Source organism: Euprymna scolopes, chromosome 46, assembly GCF_053919585.1.
Source record: "Euprymna scolopes isolate OS-2025 chromosome 46, ASM5391958v1, whole genome shotgun sequence".
NCBI lineage: Eukaryota > Metazoa > Mollusca > Cephalopoda > Sepiida > Sepiolidae > Euprymna > Euprymna scolopes.
The window spans coordinates 58,838,673-58,857,043 of NC_136527.1; the positions used below are offsets into that span (position 1 = coordinate 58,838,673).

Below are 18,371 nucleotides of genomic sequence, written 5' to 3' on the forward strand. Positions count from 1 at the left end.
GACGAACCACATACTTTACAAGAATGTGGTTTCTCTCCCATATGTATGTTCATATGATTCAACCAAGTTGACTTCCTTGCAAAAGAAGAACCACATATTTCACACGAATGTGGTTTCTCTCCTGTATGTGTTTTCATATGACTCAACAAATGTGAGTTCCGTGCAAAAGAAGAACCACATACTTCACAAGAATGTGGTTTCTCCCCCATATGTCTCTTTATATGACTCAACAAACTTGACTTCCATGCAAAAGAAGAACCACATACTTTACAAGAATGTGGTTTCTCTCCCATATGCATGTGCATATGACTCAACAAACTTGAATTCCAAGCAAAAGAAGAACCACATATTTCACATGAATGTGATTTCTCTCCTGTATGTGTTTTTACATGACTCAACATATTTGACTTCTGTTTAAAAGATGAACCACATATTTCACAAGAATGGGGTTCATCTCCTGTATGTGTTAGCATATGACGCAACATATTTGACTTCTGTTTAAAAGAAGAACCACATATTTCACAAACATGTGGTTTGTCTCCCGTATGTGTCTTCATATGACGTAGCAAAGTTGACTTCGATGCAAAAGAAGAACCACATACTTCACAAGAATGTGGTTTCTCTCCTGTATGTATTTTCACATGACTCAACAAATTTCCCTTCTGTGCAAAAGAAGAACCACATACTTCACAAGAATGTGGTTTCTCTCCTGTATGTGTTTTCATATGACTCAACAAAGTTGACTTCCATGCAAAAGAAGAACCACATACTTCACAAGAATGTGGTTTAGCTCCCATGTTTGCTTTCATGTTATTTTCACAATGTTTCTTTGTTACCTCCGATCTTATTCAGGATTATTTTGTAGAACTTTCGAACTTTTCTCTTGCGCTAAGGAATCTGTACATAATCTTGAATGGAACACTTTATTTAATACATGAGATTTGCATGCTCTTGTGTTGTTATGCAATGAAATGTATGATGATAGACAATCTCATAAATTTAAAATTTAGAAAATTTATATGAAGAAATTCATAATTAGTTTAAACAATTTTTAAATCACCAATGACGAAAGCTCCCACTTATCCAATAATGGATTTCTTTTCGTTGTTGCAAATTCTGGAAATATAAAACAAATTTTGAAAAATACACTTTATGTGGCAAAATTAAATTTATGCTGATTTTTATTAAAAATATCCAAAACATTTATTAATGACATTCAAAATAAAATGGTTTTATGCAAAACTGTTTTGATAAAAGAATAAAGCTGTTTCTATTTTCAAATATTTAACTGATGTGTTTCTATTTTCAAATATTTAACTGATGTGTTTCTATTTTCAAATATTTAACTGATGTGTTTCTATTTTCAAATATTTAACTGATGTGTTTCTATTTTCAAATATTTAACTGATGTGTTTCTATTTTCAAATATTTAACTGATGTGTTTCTATTTTCAAATATTTAACTGATGTGTTTCTATTTTCAAATATTTAACTGATGTGTTTCTATTTTCAAATATTTAACTGATGTGTTTCTATTTTCAAATATTTAACTGATGTGTTTCTATTTTCAAATATTTAACTGATGTGTTTCTATTTTCAAATATTTAACTGATGTGTTTCTATTTTCAAATATTTAACTGATGTGTTTCTATTTTCAAATATTTAACTGATTTATTTCTATTTTCAAATATTTTACTGATGTGTTTCTATTTTCAAATATTTAACTGATTTATTTCTATTTTCAAATATTTAACTGATGTGTTTCTATTTTCAAATATTTAACTGATGTGTTTCTATTTTCAAATATTTAACTGATGTGTTTCTATTTTCAAATATTTAACTGATGTGTTTCTATTTTCAAATATTTAACTGATGTGTTTCTATTTTCAAATATTTAACTGATTTATTTCTATTTTCAAATATTTAACTGATGTGTTTCTATTTTCAAATATTTAATTAAAAATCTTTACATTCATTCATTTTAGAGATGAGGATTGATTATTCATATTATTTGGATTCTTCAGAATACTGTTCTCATCTTCGGTGTTTTTTTCACAACGTTTCTATGTTATCTTCGATCTTATTCAGGTGTATTTTGTAGAACTTGCGAACTTTTCTCTTGCACTAATGAATCTTTACATAATTCTGAATGGAACCCTTTATTTAGTATATGAGATTAGCATTATTGTCACATTTCTTTGTTCCCTTTGAGCTTAGTCAGGTGTATTTTGTCGAGCTTGGTAATCTTTCTCTTCAACTCAGAAATCTTTACATAATTCAAAATGGAACCTTTTATTTAATACATGAGATTAGCATGCTCTTGTATTGTTAACGATGACTGGGTAAAATTTATTGAGTAATTTTTATTTCTATTTTAAATCTTATTCAGGATTAAAACTTCAATATTCAGCAGTATGTAACTTACAACTGAATTTACCAAGTACTCTAACCATAGCACCACGGGTCCTAGCAGACAATCCTAGTACAAATTTTGTTATCACTATTTATATATATATATAGTAATAAATAGTGATAACAAAATTTGTACTAGGATTGTCGGCTAGGACCCGTGGTGCTATGGTTAGAGTACTTGGTAAATTCAGTTATATATATATATATATATATATAAAATAAAAAGTACAATTAAATTTACCAAAATGATCCAAGATGGTAAAATTAAAGTATATTATAAATATTAAAGAATTAATATTAATTAGTTTTTTGGAAAAAGAAATCCAGCAGTGTGCTCCATTATAAGGAAGCTCTGAAAATAAGAGTGTATTTATATATATTTTTTTGTTTACAGAAAGTTTGTAGATGAGACAAGTCATTGGTACCGTCGGTTTCAAAGCCGATAATTAGGACCGCTTTAGATACTCATATCAAGCTCTTTTCAGTCAATACTCATCTATTTTATAACCAGAAGTAGAAATATATATTCATCACGAGTTCATGTTTTACTCTCATTTTGAGAACCCCCTTTAATATTCATTGGATGGTGATGATTTTATTAACTAAAGTTTAATTAGATTTAAAATCTAATTTCAATTAAAATGTTTATGTTAAGTGCCTTTAATATTACAGCCAAAATTAATTTAAAAATTTAAAAATGTGCATATATATATATATATATATATATATATATAGACAGAGAGAGAGACACACATCTTATTAATATTTACTATATATATATATATATATATATATATATATATATATATATATATATATATATATATATTATCTATTGTTTATAATTAATGGTTTCCATATAATGTTAAATACTTTATCCCATTGTTCTAATAAAGATAGGTTTTCGTTCTCCATGCATATATATTCTGACATGGCTCACATTTGTATAATTTTCCACATTTACATGAAATCTCTTAGTCATGATTTTTCAATAAGCAGCTTGACATGCACAACATGTTTCTATAAAGTTGAATCACTCTTGAATAATATCTTGTGTCTAGCTCTCTGGTGGATTGTTTTCTAAAACATTCCACCTAATTTTGATATTGTTATTAGTACATGTAGTTTTGCTCTGTGTTGTATGACACAGACTATTTCTTTGTTTACATAATATAGATTGTGACAATTGAAGTTTACATACCGTTTACATATTAAAAGATATTAAGGAATGACAGCTGGTAGCAAATGCACTAAACAATGGGGTTAGGTTGTCAGAATTTATGTCGTTAGTGGTGAAAGGGCAACTATTTGACGCATACAATGTCAAATGTGAGCGTACATGCAAAAAGCAGGTCACATATATAGCACAGAGAAAAAAAGATGAGAGGCCTACAGTCAGCCAGCAATCAACAGCACACAATCGTTGTTCCATTTACCAACCTCCTAGTCCACACTCTCCCTCTCAAGCTAGGTGCACACATATGAGGCAGTAATGAAACAGAAAATATAAGTTTGTATATTTTTATACAAAAACAAAGTGTACATTTTTTTTTTCTGGATGACAAAAAATTTACTGCGCAACATATGTTAGAGATAGGGAGGTGAAGATGGTTGTGATGAGACACGAGTCACAGGATCTTCAAGCTGCTTATCAGAAAGTCCTAGCAGAATATAAATGGAAGATCTGACTCAATGCAAGCCAGAAGTATGAAGTGGAGTTTTGTCACACAAAACGGGGGATTCTAGTTGAGTCCAGGCAGTTTCCCAAGAGATGGAGACAAACGTAAAGAGGAAACCGCGTAGAGAATAGTGGACTAGCATTTTAAACTATAGAGAAGGAAATAGGCAGGTAGATAATTAGGTGTTAGTATTTTGATGAGGTGGGCAACATACAGAGATTCTTCAAGAAGCATATCGAAGGAAACTAGGAGTGCTCCATTCATGCAATGCCCGATGACCAGAACAAGTGCATACTGATGCACATAGTTGGTAACATGGGCACATCAAATTCTGTTTCGATTAGAATTGAGAGAATGACTTATAGAATTCTGGTGGATAGGGGAGCAAAGATGTCAGTAACAAACAACAGTGTTTTTAAAGCACTTAAACAACGACCTGAACTATATTAGCAAAAAGTTTAAGAACAGCTAATGAGTCCCCATTAATTGTAAGAATAGGGATAGCAAGTCGGTGAGATGCCTGTATTGAACACTGCTAACACACAAATGTGATACTATACTGTTACTGGCTTAAGAAAAAGCGGTGAGGATGTATTTAGATTTAGAAGTGATAAGAATATTTGATGAGTATATAGCTCTGGAAGATGATGCTCATATTTCATAAATAGTTCAGTTAGGAAATTATGTTAAAACAACAGCATCTTCATACATGCATGACTTGTGTGGGTTTTACAAATGGTCAAGGATTAAAATATGAGATAGAACAAATAGTGGATTCATTAGCAATCTTAGCAGAGTATCAGTAACTAATGTAGTGGTAAACATTGAAGGGTCTCGTAAGTTTCCATTTCTCATAATGAACAACACCAACAAAAAGTCACATTGAGAAGGGCTGCCAAATTGCTGAGTCTAGTGTGGCTGGTAACATTACCAAGATTACCATGCCGAAGTTCATACGTTGTTGAAGCAAAATAGGGTTTGTTATGGAGAATGAGGACTTGGGTAGAATCGATATGGTGATGTGTATACAAACTTGAATGCATGAACCCATACTGAGATGCCCGTATTAAACACTGCTAAAACAAAAAAAAATTGGTAGATTCTGAAATTTAGGAAATGATGCAAGCAGATGTAATTGAAAGATCCAATAGTCGATTGAGTTTTCTGATAATGTTACTAGAAAGGAAGGATGTTAATAAAAGATTTTTCATAGATTTTACAACTTTAAATAAAGTCACAAAGAAGTATGTCTGAGCGTTAACTGTCATTGATGAAATATATGCATGGCTACGATCGGCAAAATACTTCTCAAATTAGATCACAAGTCAAGGTACTTTAATGTGATGCGGTTTGGACTTGCAAATGAACCTGGGGTCTTCCAGGAATTAATGTCCATAGTTCTAGAGAGACACAAAGATTATGCATTACTGTATTTGGATGATAGTTTAATATTTTAAGATTCTATGGAAAGTCGCTTGGATCACACAGATAGGGTACTACTAGCCAATTTACATGATCACAACCTCAGGTTGAAAGCTATGCAGTGTAAGGTTTTAGGAGAAGAACAGGATCTGGGGTTCAAAGTAAGTGAATGGAATATATAGGCAGACCTGGACAAAGTCAAATTAATAAAATCTCGACTCCAACTACTGTGAGAAAAGTCAGAGCTTTCATTCGTATGACGTCATATTATCGGCAAATTATAAAAAATGTTTCTGAGATTGCCAAGATGTTGGTACACCTGAGGAGGAAATATACAATAGAGACGTGATCCTGCCATTAGATAATATATTAATGCTTTGTAAAGTATACTATGGTGATGACCAACATGAGATCGCTCTAAAAGAGAGGCATCAATCTTTTACTTTGGTAAGGAATAACATTCAGGAAGTTAGGAAAAAACTGATAGAGAACAAGAATAAGAAAATAAAGTCAGTAGATTTTAAGATTGGAGATCTGGTTTTTTATAAGAACCACCAGAAGGTGCATGTGGAACATCTGTGGGCAACGTTGATTGAGGAAAGTCCAATGAGTTGGATAATGATTGAGCCACAGAACAAACTGATATCCAGGAAAGGTCGTTGATGGACCATAGAGTCAAGCCATATAGCATGACAGTGAAAATTTCAAATAATTTGGACACAAGTTATCTGCTGAATCATCGATTGCGGATTGCGGAAAATAATAGAATCCATTCAAAAAGGCCTAGAATTGGTTCAGAAGAGAAACCAGTGAGAGGGAATTGTTTAGGTTGAGTAAAATCTATATTTTGTTTTTAAAAAAAAATATTCTTTTCTTAGGTTTCGTTCCATACGTGACACTTTGGAAGATGATTTTGTTAACCATTTTGACAGAGTATGCGAAGCGTTAAGAATGAGTTATGAAAGAAAAGATTATAAGAAAGACAAAAGAAATTATTTTTCCTTATAAACGCGAACATGGAAGTCATCAAGTGTCATCTACCGATGTTAATTTTCAATTATCAGATGGTATTCACCATGCATCGGGCGTGCCTCATATTAAGACATTTAACAAAAGAAAAAAGAAACTTATTCTTGGAAAGAAAAAATTGTGTTAACCAGACAATAAGGAGCTTTCCGATTATTAAGCAAGGTAATTCCTTATGTTATGATTGGTAGCCACCACTGATAACATAAAGAATTACTTAGCTTAATATCCATAAAATTACTTGTTTGCAGCAATTTTAAATGCGATATTCGTTTTCAGCATATTCGAAAACCTACAGAAGTCATCATTAACAATTTACCAAAACGGCTTTCAGGCAGCCCCTCCCCCAAATATCACCATGTGGCCAGAAAGTGGGTGCTCATTTTACATTAAATTCATATAGAAAAGTGGTCCTGACTTTTGCAAAAATTAATTTCCTCATATCATGAAAACTAATTCTCTACACCTCTTTTGAAATAGTAATTCATTTTCAGCATCCTTGAAAACCGATATAAGTCGTCATTGTAAAGAATTTATGGAGTTTGGAAAGATTGTAGACATTGTTTTTTTTTGTGTTTAAGTCATTATTGAAAACAGAGCATTTTTTTCTTTAAACTTTTGAAATAGTGAAAAACATTTAAAATTTATAAAATTATTATCATTATTTTTTTATTATTAAACGATAAAGAAGTTGTTTTTATGTTTAAGTTTATATTGAAAACAAAAACAATTGACAACAACAAATTTTCAACAATAAATCAACATTTTCATTAGGATTATTCGCTTAGTAAATGTAGTTATCTCCCTTACATTTTTAACGTATTCTGCAAATGTGCAAAAATCGATATTAAATTCATGTAGTAATACTTACGTTTTTGTTTTATAATCTGCTTTCGATTAATTTCATCTGCTTTTATAAAGGAAACGATTTTTCAAATGTGATTGACTTTACAAACTCAAGTTAACATTCAAGATAACGAACGGAAGAGCAAGTTCGCAGAAAACAAAATTGAAGAGGAAAAATAAAAAAGAAATCATTTCGAAATAGAGCCGATCTATTTGGTGAATATCACGAATAAAATTAGTATTATTTTATTTAATATTTTAATATTTACATGAGAGAGAACAGATTACAAGTTTCATTTTTCTAATTCGTTGCCCGTGTAATTTAATGGCGGAAACTGTCAGCCGCAGTTTCGTATTTTTATTTATTTATTTATTTATTTATATGTTTTTTAGATTCTTGATTTTTTTTTATTGTGTTTGAAATATTCATACTCTTGCATTATTTGACCCGAATTCTCGAGAATTCCCGTCAAGCATGGATCAGGCGAGACCGACAATCATCGGTGTCAGCCAGCATTGTTCAAATGTTGAAACACTAACTCGACTTTTTATTTTATTTATTTAATTTTTTTTTCTGTTATGTTTTTCGTCATTTTTAAGGTTATATTAAGGGGGCGGGGTGACTTTTTATTTTCTGATTAGTTACTTATTTATTATTTATTTATTATTATTTTTTAATTGAATTTTGGGGAGTTTGATTTATTATTTTTTTTTTAATTGAATTTTTGGAGGTTTGATTAGCCCAATGAAAAAGGCTCTATCTAAATAGAAGCAGACGACATTTGAATTCGAAGAAAGTGACTAAACCAACAAAAAAAAAAAAAAAAAGAAAAGCTAACAAACAAATATATTTTCAAACTCGCCAAACAGAAAAATGACAGACAAGAAAATAAATCTATACATGTTAGAAAAAGAAATGAAAACATCGATGCAGACAATCTCATATTGTCAGGAGAAGAAATTGCTGTCCCCCAAAATGAGGTGCCACATTGCAACATTCAACAATTGTAAACACAAAAGATCGTGTGTAAAGGATGGTTTCCCCTGGAGATGTACAAATGGGCAATGCCAACAAAAGAACTTGACTGAACAACAAGTTTTGAAAATAAAAAAAAAACAAGAAAAAATACTGTTACAAAAAAGAAAAGAAAACAAACAAAGAACTTATACTTGCATCTAACAATTATAAGGTTAAAAAATCTTTCTTGAAGAAAAAAACAAAATTTCTGTTGATGAATATTTTGCAAAAAAAAAAAAAAAAATTAAATACTGAAATAAAGTAAACATATTTTCATTTTTCAAGGTTTTTGCTGTTATTTTTGATTATTTGCATTTGTGTTTTTGGTAAATATAGGGATACGTTACAACAGAACACCAACCACACTGTTTTTTAGGGGTAATCGAGGTCGCTGACAACAGATCTGATACTCAAACCCGGGGCAAATTTACCGTTTGCATGGTATTAACCCCTGAACCCAGAAACAACTTTCCGCCATTTTACAGCTTCCATTTACAGCATAAACGACGGGTGTTGAATGTGCCTTCACGTAGAGAACTGCCTTTTCATATGCCGTATGAATCTTTTGTTCTTTTCATTCTTTTTTTTTCCACGTGCGCCCCAACAACACAAAAGATTCGTACGCCATGTGAAAAGGCAATTCTTTACATAAAGGCACATTCAATACCTGTCGTTTATGCTGCCACGCACGTAGCGTAAACGGAAGCTGTAAAATGGGTTCAGGGGTTAATACCATGCAAACGGTAAATTTTCCCCGAGTTTGATTATCAGATTCTTTGTCAGCGATCATGATTACCCCTAAAAAAACAAATTAGAGTGGTCGGTGTTCTGTTGTAATGTATCCCTATGTTTACCATTTTTTTTTTTTTCCACCTCCTGATTTGTTTTTTTCATTAGTCTGCGCCTCTTACGACGCCACACGACTGACACTGATCATTGCCGGTCTCGCTCGATCCATGCTTGACGGGAATTCATGAGAATTCAGGTCAAATTATGCAAGAGTACCGAAACATTTAAGCCTTAAGTTAAACTAGTGCTTGTGCAGTTTACCAAACAGATTCAAAATGGCCCTCTTACTAAACTAAAATATGGAGAAAAAATGGGGCATAAGCTGTGTTACAACAACAACAACCTCGTTATCGTTTGCCAAAGAAAAAAAAAATATTATTTTATAAATTTTAAATATTTTTCACTCTTCCAAAAGTTTAAAGTTAAAAAAATTAAAAAATTGCTCCGCGTATAAAAGCCTTCTTGCAAAAAACTAAAATATGAAGAAGAGAATGGGACAATTCAATTGAAATGAATGGCTCTCGTCTTCAGGAGGCCTCAAGTTTTGACAAGCTTCTGGGCTTGACCATTACTCCTGATCTTAAATGGAACACATACATCAAATCTGTTGCCAAGGCCGCTGGAAAAATGGTGGGATCTTTCTATCGATCCAGTAGATATCTCACTGCTGATGCAATTCTCTATTTATATAAGAGCCAGGTACATCCAAGGATGGAATACTGTTGCCACATCTGGGCAGGAGCTGCTAGAAAGGACTTGTCCTGCCTTGATAGAGTTCAAAATAGACTTCGTAGCCTCGTAGGAGATGTCCTTTTCTCTTCCTTGCAACCTCTATTTCACAGAAGAGATGTTGCGAGTTTGTCTCTGATGTATCGTTATTTTCATGGAAAGTGTTCGACTGAGCTTCAATCTATGGTCCCCCCTCGCAAAACTTTCACAAGAAACACTCGTCTAGCTGTAAACACTATCAATAATTACCCCCACTCTTTATCTGTACCTAAACCTAAACGTAGATTCCATGAACAAAGCTTTTTTATTAGAACTGCACGCCTGTGGAATTGTCTTCCGTTTTCCTGCTTTCCGGCTGACAACAATATGGTTGTCTTCAAGTCTAACGTAAATAAGTTCTTGATGAGCCGTTCTATATAAGTTATCAAATTTACCAAATTTTCATTGCTAATGATTATTATATTGTCCAATTTCTACTGTACACTCTTTAACCCTTATCCTTGAGTGGCCTCTTGGCCTTGATAATGTGTTGATACCTATGAAAAAAAAAAAAAAAGTCCAATGTGAACAAGTTCTAATTGAATCGTCCCCCTAAGTAATCCAAGTTACAAAATTCCCACTGTTTACTATGCTAAAATCACAATGACTAATGTATACCTATTAACCCTTATCCTTGAGTGGCCTCTGGGCCTTGATAAGTGGTGACACTCATGTAAAAAAAAAAAAAAAAAAAAGCTGTGTTGTTACACCGGTAATAAGAATGCCACTCTATTGGATTGTGAAATTGGCGTCATTTTATAAACGTTTGGGGTTTGTATTACTGTACACATAGATTAAAAAAAAATATATATAACAAATAAATGTTATCAAAGTCAAGGGTACTAAGGCAGACAGTGATCCGCGCTATTCTTTGAATCGTATTTCCACGTTTAATTAAAGTTTTATGATATCTTTTTTTATTCAATTATAAGGTTAAAGTACAGAATAGGTACAAAACACCCTCCCCTCCCCATGTTAAGAATGGCTTTTTAAATAATAACGTTATTTTTTCAGCACGGATCACTCTCTGCATGAGTACCAAGTTACTTTTCTACCTAACTAGACATGTTTTTAGTGTTTTTAATTAATGTAACATGTTTATTCAGCGTGAAAAAGTAACGATTGTTTACCAATGTATTGGAAAATTTAAAATGGCACCAGACTCTCTCTTTGACACGGTAAGTTTGGGAAAAGGAGTTACAAATAAAAAAAAACCTATACAAAATACTGTTAAAAACCCACCGAATTTATGTTAGTCTATGTTACGGTAACATATATTGAGCGAGTTTCTAACAGTATTTTGTATAGGTTTTTTATTTATAACTCCTTTTCCCAAACTTACCGTGTCAAAGAGAGAGTCGGGCGCCATCTTTAATTTTCCAATACGTCGGTAAACACTGTATGTTTTTTGAGCTGAGTAAGCATGTTGCATTAAATAAATAAAGAAAAAAATAGAAAATTTGCCTTTGATAACATTTATTTGTTATATATTATTTATTTGTTATATATTATTTATTTGTTATATATTATTTATTTGTTATATATTATTTATTTGTTATATATTTGTTTTTTGACAACTTTTTCGAATTTATGTGTACAGTAATACAAAACCAGGAAAGTGAAATAATGATATTTACAATATTAGAAAACAATGTTTTCTTTTCATTAAAATTTTTATTTTTTATTGAATACAGGAATTAAAAAAATAATGATTTTTAGCAGTTTGGATCTTTTTTTAATCACTCCCGCGTCATTTTATAAATGACGAAAAATTGAAAAGATTTTAATGAAACAAAAATTGAAAAGATTTAATGAAACAAAAATTGAAATGATTTTAATGAAACAAAAATTGAAAAGATTTTAATGAAACAAAAAATTGAAATGATTTTAATGAAACAAAAATTGAAATGATTTTAATGAAACAAAAATTGAAATGATTTTAATGAAACAAAAATTGAAATGATTTTAATGAAACAAAAATTGAAAAGATATTAATGAAACAAAAATTGAAAAGATTTAATGAAACAAAAATTGAAATGATTTTAATGAAACAAAAATTGAAATGATTTTAATGAAACAAAAATTGAAATGATTTTAATGAAACAAAAATTGAAATGATTTTAATGAAACAAAAATTGAAAAGATTTTAATGAAACAAAAATTGAAATGATTTTAATGAAACAAAAATTGAAATGATTTTAATGAAACAAAAATTGAAATGATTTTAATGAAACAAAAATTGAAATGATTTTAATGAAACAAAAATTGAAATGATTTTAATGAAACAAAAATTGAAATGATTTTAATGAAACAAAAATTGAAATGATTTTAATGAAACAAAAATTGAAATGATTTTAATGAAACTGTATTGAAAAGATTTAATGAAACAAAAATTGAAATGATTTTAATGAAACAAAAATTGAAATGATTTTAATGAAACAAAAATTGAAATGATTTTAATGAAACTGTATTGAAATCTATCTGTACTTCTATTAATTCGTTTTTCTTTTGTGTATATTGATATTCATATTAAAACCCCTCTTTTCTATTTATTTAAAAAGAAAATACAATGTTCTGTATATAGCTTGCGGAATTGCATTCACAATATATAAATGTATGTATGTTTGCATGTCTGCCCAACACTTTTCACAGTGGTGACGTATTTTCTAAACATCAGTATCGTTTTGAAGTTCAATCTTTCAGATGACAAATATCGAAAAATTGGCTAAAAACATTAATATCTCATCCTTCAACTGGGCACTTTTCTACGGGGGTGGGAGTCGCTTTTTTAGCCGATACTTTTGAAAGTCATCCTCTACTTTCGATTGCCTAGCCTAAATTAAAAAAAAATGTTGCTTCTGGTTTGGCGGTGGTTGTAACAGCATAGACGTCAGGTTTTTTCCCCGTTCTTTTCCTCCTTTCTGGTACGGGTTCGAGCCTGCCTTCCTACTACTACTTTTTTGTTTTTTTGCTCAACATACACATCCAAACATCTGGGCAACGCCGGGATGAAATGCTAGTATATCTATAAAAGTGAACGTGTCTGTGTACATTTCCCTACGCAATAACTCAATTTTTAGTTTACAGACTCGAAATGTGATATACAGGTTACCTAGATTTGGGAAACTCTATGTGATCGGTTTTCGGCTAGAAATTTGTCTGTTAAGGGGTCAAAGTTCAACGATTTTACCTTTGAGTACTCTAACAAACCCCTCCGAAAATTTTGGGTATAAATACTTGAAATTTTAGATATAGGTTCCTTGGACATGGATCAAACTTAATATCTTGATTTGACCCCAAAACAATAAGTGTTAAGCGGAGAAAGTTACAAAATTGACCGTTTTTTTTTTACTGTTTTTTTTTTTTTTTTGCTCAGCATACATCTCAAACACCCGGGCAACGCCGGGCACCCATGCTATTATATCTATAAAACTGAAAATGTCTATCTGTCTTTTATTTATGGTAGTTAAGGAAGACTATTATACAGAAAGGCATTACTTTACATATTCACACTTTTTAATATATACATATGCACATAACCTTATGAACAGTACATAGGGCCCGAGCAAAGCCAGGCGGAACTGATAGGCTATCTATACTCCTATAAATTCGTTTCTTTCTCATATATGGCTTGTGGAATTGCATTCACTAGCAAAAGATCTAGCTAATTTGCATGTTCTTTTAAACATTCATTTTAATTAATTCCTAAGTTTTCTTATGGGATGATCATCTGGAGTTAACTATTATGTGTAATTATATTCTTGCAGATATTCTACAGAATTTATACTTGCATAATATTTGTTTAAAATCTTTACAGTAAACAAAAAATTGTTTCCATATATATTTATGTATACGTATATATTTTTATTTAATCTATTAGTTTATCTATCTATTTATATATAAAAGTGAAAGTGTCTGTGTGTCTGTCTGTCTGTGTGCATTTCCCTACGCAATAACTCTGTCAATTTTTTGTCTACAGACTCGAAATTTGATATACAAGGTACTGATGTTGTGAAAAATCTATGTGATCGGTTTTCGGCAAGAAATTTGGCTATTAAATAGTCAAAGTTCAACAATTTAACTTTTGAGAACTCTACCAAACTCCTCCAACAATTTAGGGTATAAACACTTGAAATTTTAGATATAGGTTCCTTGTACATGGATCTCCTTTCGATGGTCTACCACTTTTTTTTTTTGCTCAACATACACATCCAAATACCAGACAACGCAGGGCTGAAATACTAGTATATCTATAAAAGTGAACGTGTGTGTGTGTACATTTCCCTCTGTCAATTTAAAGTTTAGAGACTCGAAATTTGATAAACAGGGTACTGAGCGTTGGGAAAATCTTTGTAATCCGTTTTCGCTCAGAAATTTGGCTTTTAAGGGGTCAGAGTTCAACGACTTGACATTTGAGAACTCTACCAAACTCTTCCGACAATTTTGTGTGTAAACACTTGAAATTTTAGATATAGGTTCCTTGGACATGGATCTAACTTATTAACTTTTTTGACCTCAAAGCAATAAATATTAAGGGGTCATAATAAAGGACAAAGTTTTTAAAAATTGATCTACCAAATTTATCAGACAATATCTGGTCTACACATAGGAAATGTTACATAAAGGGTAGTCAGAGATATGGCAAGCTTTTTTCATCGGTTTGGGTCGAAATTTTTTAGTTACCAATATATAAATGTATGTATGTATGTTTGCATGTCTGCCTAAAACTTTCCACAGAGACGACGGATTTTTACAAGATCAGTATCGTTTTGAAGGTCGACCCAACAAATATCGAAAAATTGGCTAAAAACATTAATATCTTCACCTTCATCTGGGCACTTTTCTACGGAAGGAGGGTCGCTTTTTTCGCGGATATTTTTGAAAGTCATCCTCTCCTTTCGATTGTCTTGCCTTAATTTAAACATATGTCACTTCTGGTTTAGTGGTAGTCGTAACAACAAAGACGTCAGCTTTTTCCCCCATTCTTTTCCTCCTTTGCAGTACGGGTTCAAGCCTTCCTTCCTACCACCACTTTTTTTTTTGTAGTTGCTCAACACACACATCCAAACACCCGGGCAATGCCGGCTGAAATGCTAGTATATATAAAAAAATCATATTTAAGTAACAATTTGATTGGCTATTAAAAGTGAAATATTTTAGTTTATGTTTTAATTTAAATAAAAAATAATTAAATCTTTAAAATATTGATAGAATTTAAAAATTGAAATTATGTTAAAGCAATTTAATTACTAAGTATTTAATAATTAAAATATTAGTATAGAAAAAAAAATTCTTGTAAAAGTTTTTTTTAAAGTTAACGTCATTTAAGTAACACAATTCGATTGCCTATTTATAGTGAACCATTTTATTTTATTTTGAAATTTAAAAAATATTACTTAGATCTCCAAAAAAATAAAAAATGCAACGAAGTCGACAACAAATTTCTGATCAGATATTAACGCTGAATTTTTGACATTCTTAACACAAAACTGTGAGTAAAATATAAACAAGGCCGATAGCCATTAGTCGCGTGCTCTCGTGTAATGAATGAATGCGTGAATGTAGGATTGACATGAAATTCTTAAAGATAAACTAAACTGACCAAAAAATGGGCTGAAATGACTTAAATAAAAAGTAAATGACTTAAGATAACTTTAATGAACTTAAGAATGAATTGAATGACCTTAAAATAACTGGAATCCTTCAAAAACAACTTGAATGATCTGGAGAATGACTTGAATGGCTTTGAGACTGACTGGTTGTAAAGTGGGTGATCATTTTACATTAAATTAATACAGTGATCCCCACTTTATATCACAAAGTTACAAACATAAGTATAGCATGTAGTAAGAACAGATACTACACTTTGATCTTGGCCAAAACGCCAAGAAAAGGGTATTTATTTGCTCCCCCACCGAGCAAATTAGACACAAGGCCGATTTTTATTGTGAGGAGTGAAGGGGAAATGGGGCAATCTCTTCGGGGAGTAGGGGAGCTGGATAGTGATAATTGGTATGAAGGGTTGCCCCTACATTGATTAAGGTCTTATATGTGGGGCTGCCCCCACATATGGTCTTTGCTTGCAGTATCTGCTGGAACAGATACTACACTTTGAGATATTAAATCCTTTATTCATGTTAAAAGTACAGTGAAAATCAACAATGAACAAAAAACTTAGGCACATGGCCAACTCAAAAGCGGGGATTGTGGGGATCGTTGGTTATTCTTGTCACTCCAGAACTAAACAAAATCAAAAGTTTCTTCCAGCTAGTATCTTCTTCCACCATAATACCGCATTCACCCTTTCATACTGGGGGACGTCCTACTTAACTCCCAATTTTTAAAAAAAATTTTTATTGACGTGTAAAAACAAAAAAGATAACAATAAAATGGTACAATAATTTATTTGTGTCGAGGGCGGGGGAAGAAAAAACAAAAGGTGATTAGTAGGACCCTCCCAACCCCGTCTAGTTGATAGACTGCCCATTCCACTAGGTTTGTAAAGGGAACCGCGCTTCTGCGGGTCAGTCTCTAAGTGGGGATGCCCTCTAGATGAAGGTGAATTGAGAAAAGAAAATTTTGTGGATAAGGGATGGGAGTTAGTTTGTATTTCTTTCTCTCCAAGATGGTTGAAATTTAGAGGAAAGGGTGAAAACAAAAATTGCAAGTAGGAGGGGGTGCGGATCTTGGAGGCTTCCAAATCAGGGAGGGATGGAACACACACTCAGCTAGCTGAGAGGCTTCTTGTTTAATTTTACTTTACGGAACTGCGCGTTCCACACCTAGGCGGGGAACACATATTCAAATTTGCCTCCTCTTCGTACACACAGACTTGCTACATGTATCTATCTACTGTCAAATGTAGCGTGATGCAGCTTTCTACTATCACGTCTGATCTTCACCCATAGCTGGTGTTTAAAGAAAGCGATTTGATCCTGATCAGAAAAAGACAACTCCTCCTCCCCCCCCTCCCGGCAACCTTGCAGATGCGACGTCCAAATCACCATTCTCGCCACGGCCAGGATCGTAACGTAGACCATTTGTCTTTCCCGGTCCCACAGCGGCCTTATGTTGTCCACGACATTGGATATGGTAATTGGGCGAGGATGCTCAGGAAGGATGCAAGCCGTCACTTCGCTGACATACGACCAGTACTAGTGGAGTTTGCGGCAATCGAAGAAAGCATGATCAGTCATTTCTATGGCTGTTGTCCCACAACAGGGACAATCAGGCGACTCCAAAAACCTGGAACTGCTTTGTATGTTGTTGAGTGGAAGTGCATTTCGGGCCAATCGCCAGGTCAGAGAGAACTCCGAATTGTTCAGATGACTCGAACTTGGCGCTCAGCTCCATGCAGAGCGGATCTCACTCTGTTGCAAACCCAAATGCGCGCATAGTGGGTCGTCAGTTGTCCCCTTCACTAGTCACAAGGTCGCTGGGCCTTGGTAGTCATTTTAGCGCGGCTCAGCACTTTTTCATGTAGGCAGATTCCCCCCATAGCTAGTGACAGTTCTCGATAGAAGGGTCAAGAATGAGGTCGGGGAAGGCGGCAGTAACCACAGGGTGCCACGGTTGGTCATCTTGCATATAGTGGCTCAGGAAGGCCAGCCTCTCAGCGTCTCAATGACATTTCAAGTCCGGCATTCCCAAGCCTTCCTCACACAGACGTTGAATACAGACCTGTCTGCTCACCCAGTGTCATCCTCTGTCCCAAAGAAGCGAGAACAAGAGTTTGACGAGAGCTGTTAGGTGTTGTGCAGGCAGAGGAAGTATGGCCAGTTGGTAAAGGATGAGAGGAAAGACGTAAGTGGCGCACGTCTCAGCTCTACCCTTTAAGGAAAGTTTCCTAGGAAGCCACAAATTGACTGCAGCCTCCACCTTCAACCGTACCTCCAACCAATTTTTGTCAAGCTGGAGACCCAGTCTGAACCACACACCGAGGATCCCAACTGGGCCATCTGTCTAGCTGAAGGGCACCGGGAGGTTGGCAATTGCCATTCCAGGCGCCATACTGCAGTCCTACTGACTTGCTGCAGTTTATCTTGGTCTCTGTAATTCTTTCGTACCGAGCGCCTCTGAAGCTTGAAACAAAAACTGTGACATCATCGGCGAATGTGGACGCCTTGGCGGCTGAGCCACCGGGTATTGCAATTCCGTGCAGGGCCGAATTTGCCTTCCCACATCTCACCTTGCGGAGCAGGGGCGACAGCGGACAACCCTGACTAACCGACTGAGAGATAACAAAGGGTTTCGTGCACTTTCCGTTGACTTGAACGACAGCTGTGGGTGGTCGATACATCATGGAGATCCACTTGCAGAAGTCTGGTTTAAAACCGGCGGCCTCTAAGACAGATGCCAAGAAATGATGGTCGATCCTATCGAAAGATTTGGACTGATCTAAGTTGATCAGCG

General features: G+C 33.4%; 1 pseudogene; it reads right to left on the reverse strand.

The window, feature by feature from the left end:
* Nucleotides 1-15,724: 15,724 nt before the first annotated feature.
* On the reverse strand, nt 15,725-15,856 carry LOC145271786 (U2 spliceosomal RNA; annotated as a pseudogene).
* Between the last annotated feature and the right edge of the window lie 2,515 nt (nt 15,857-18,371).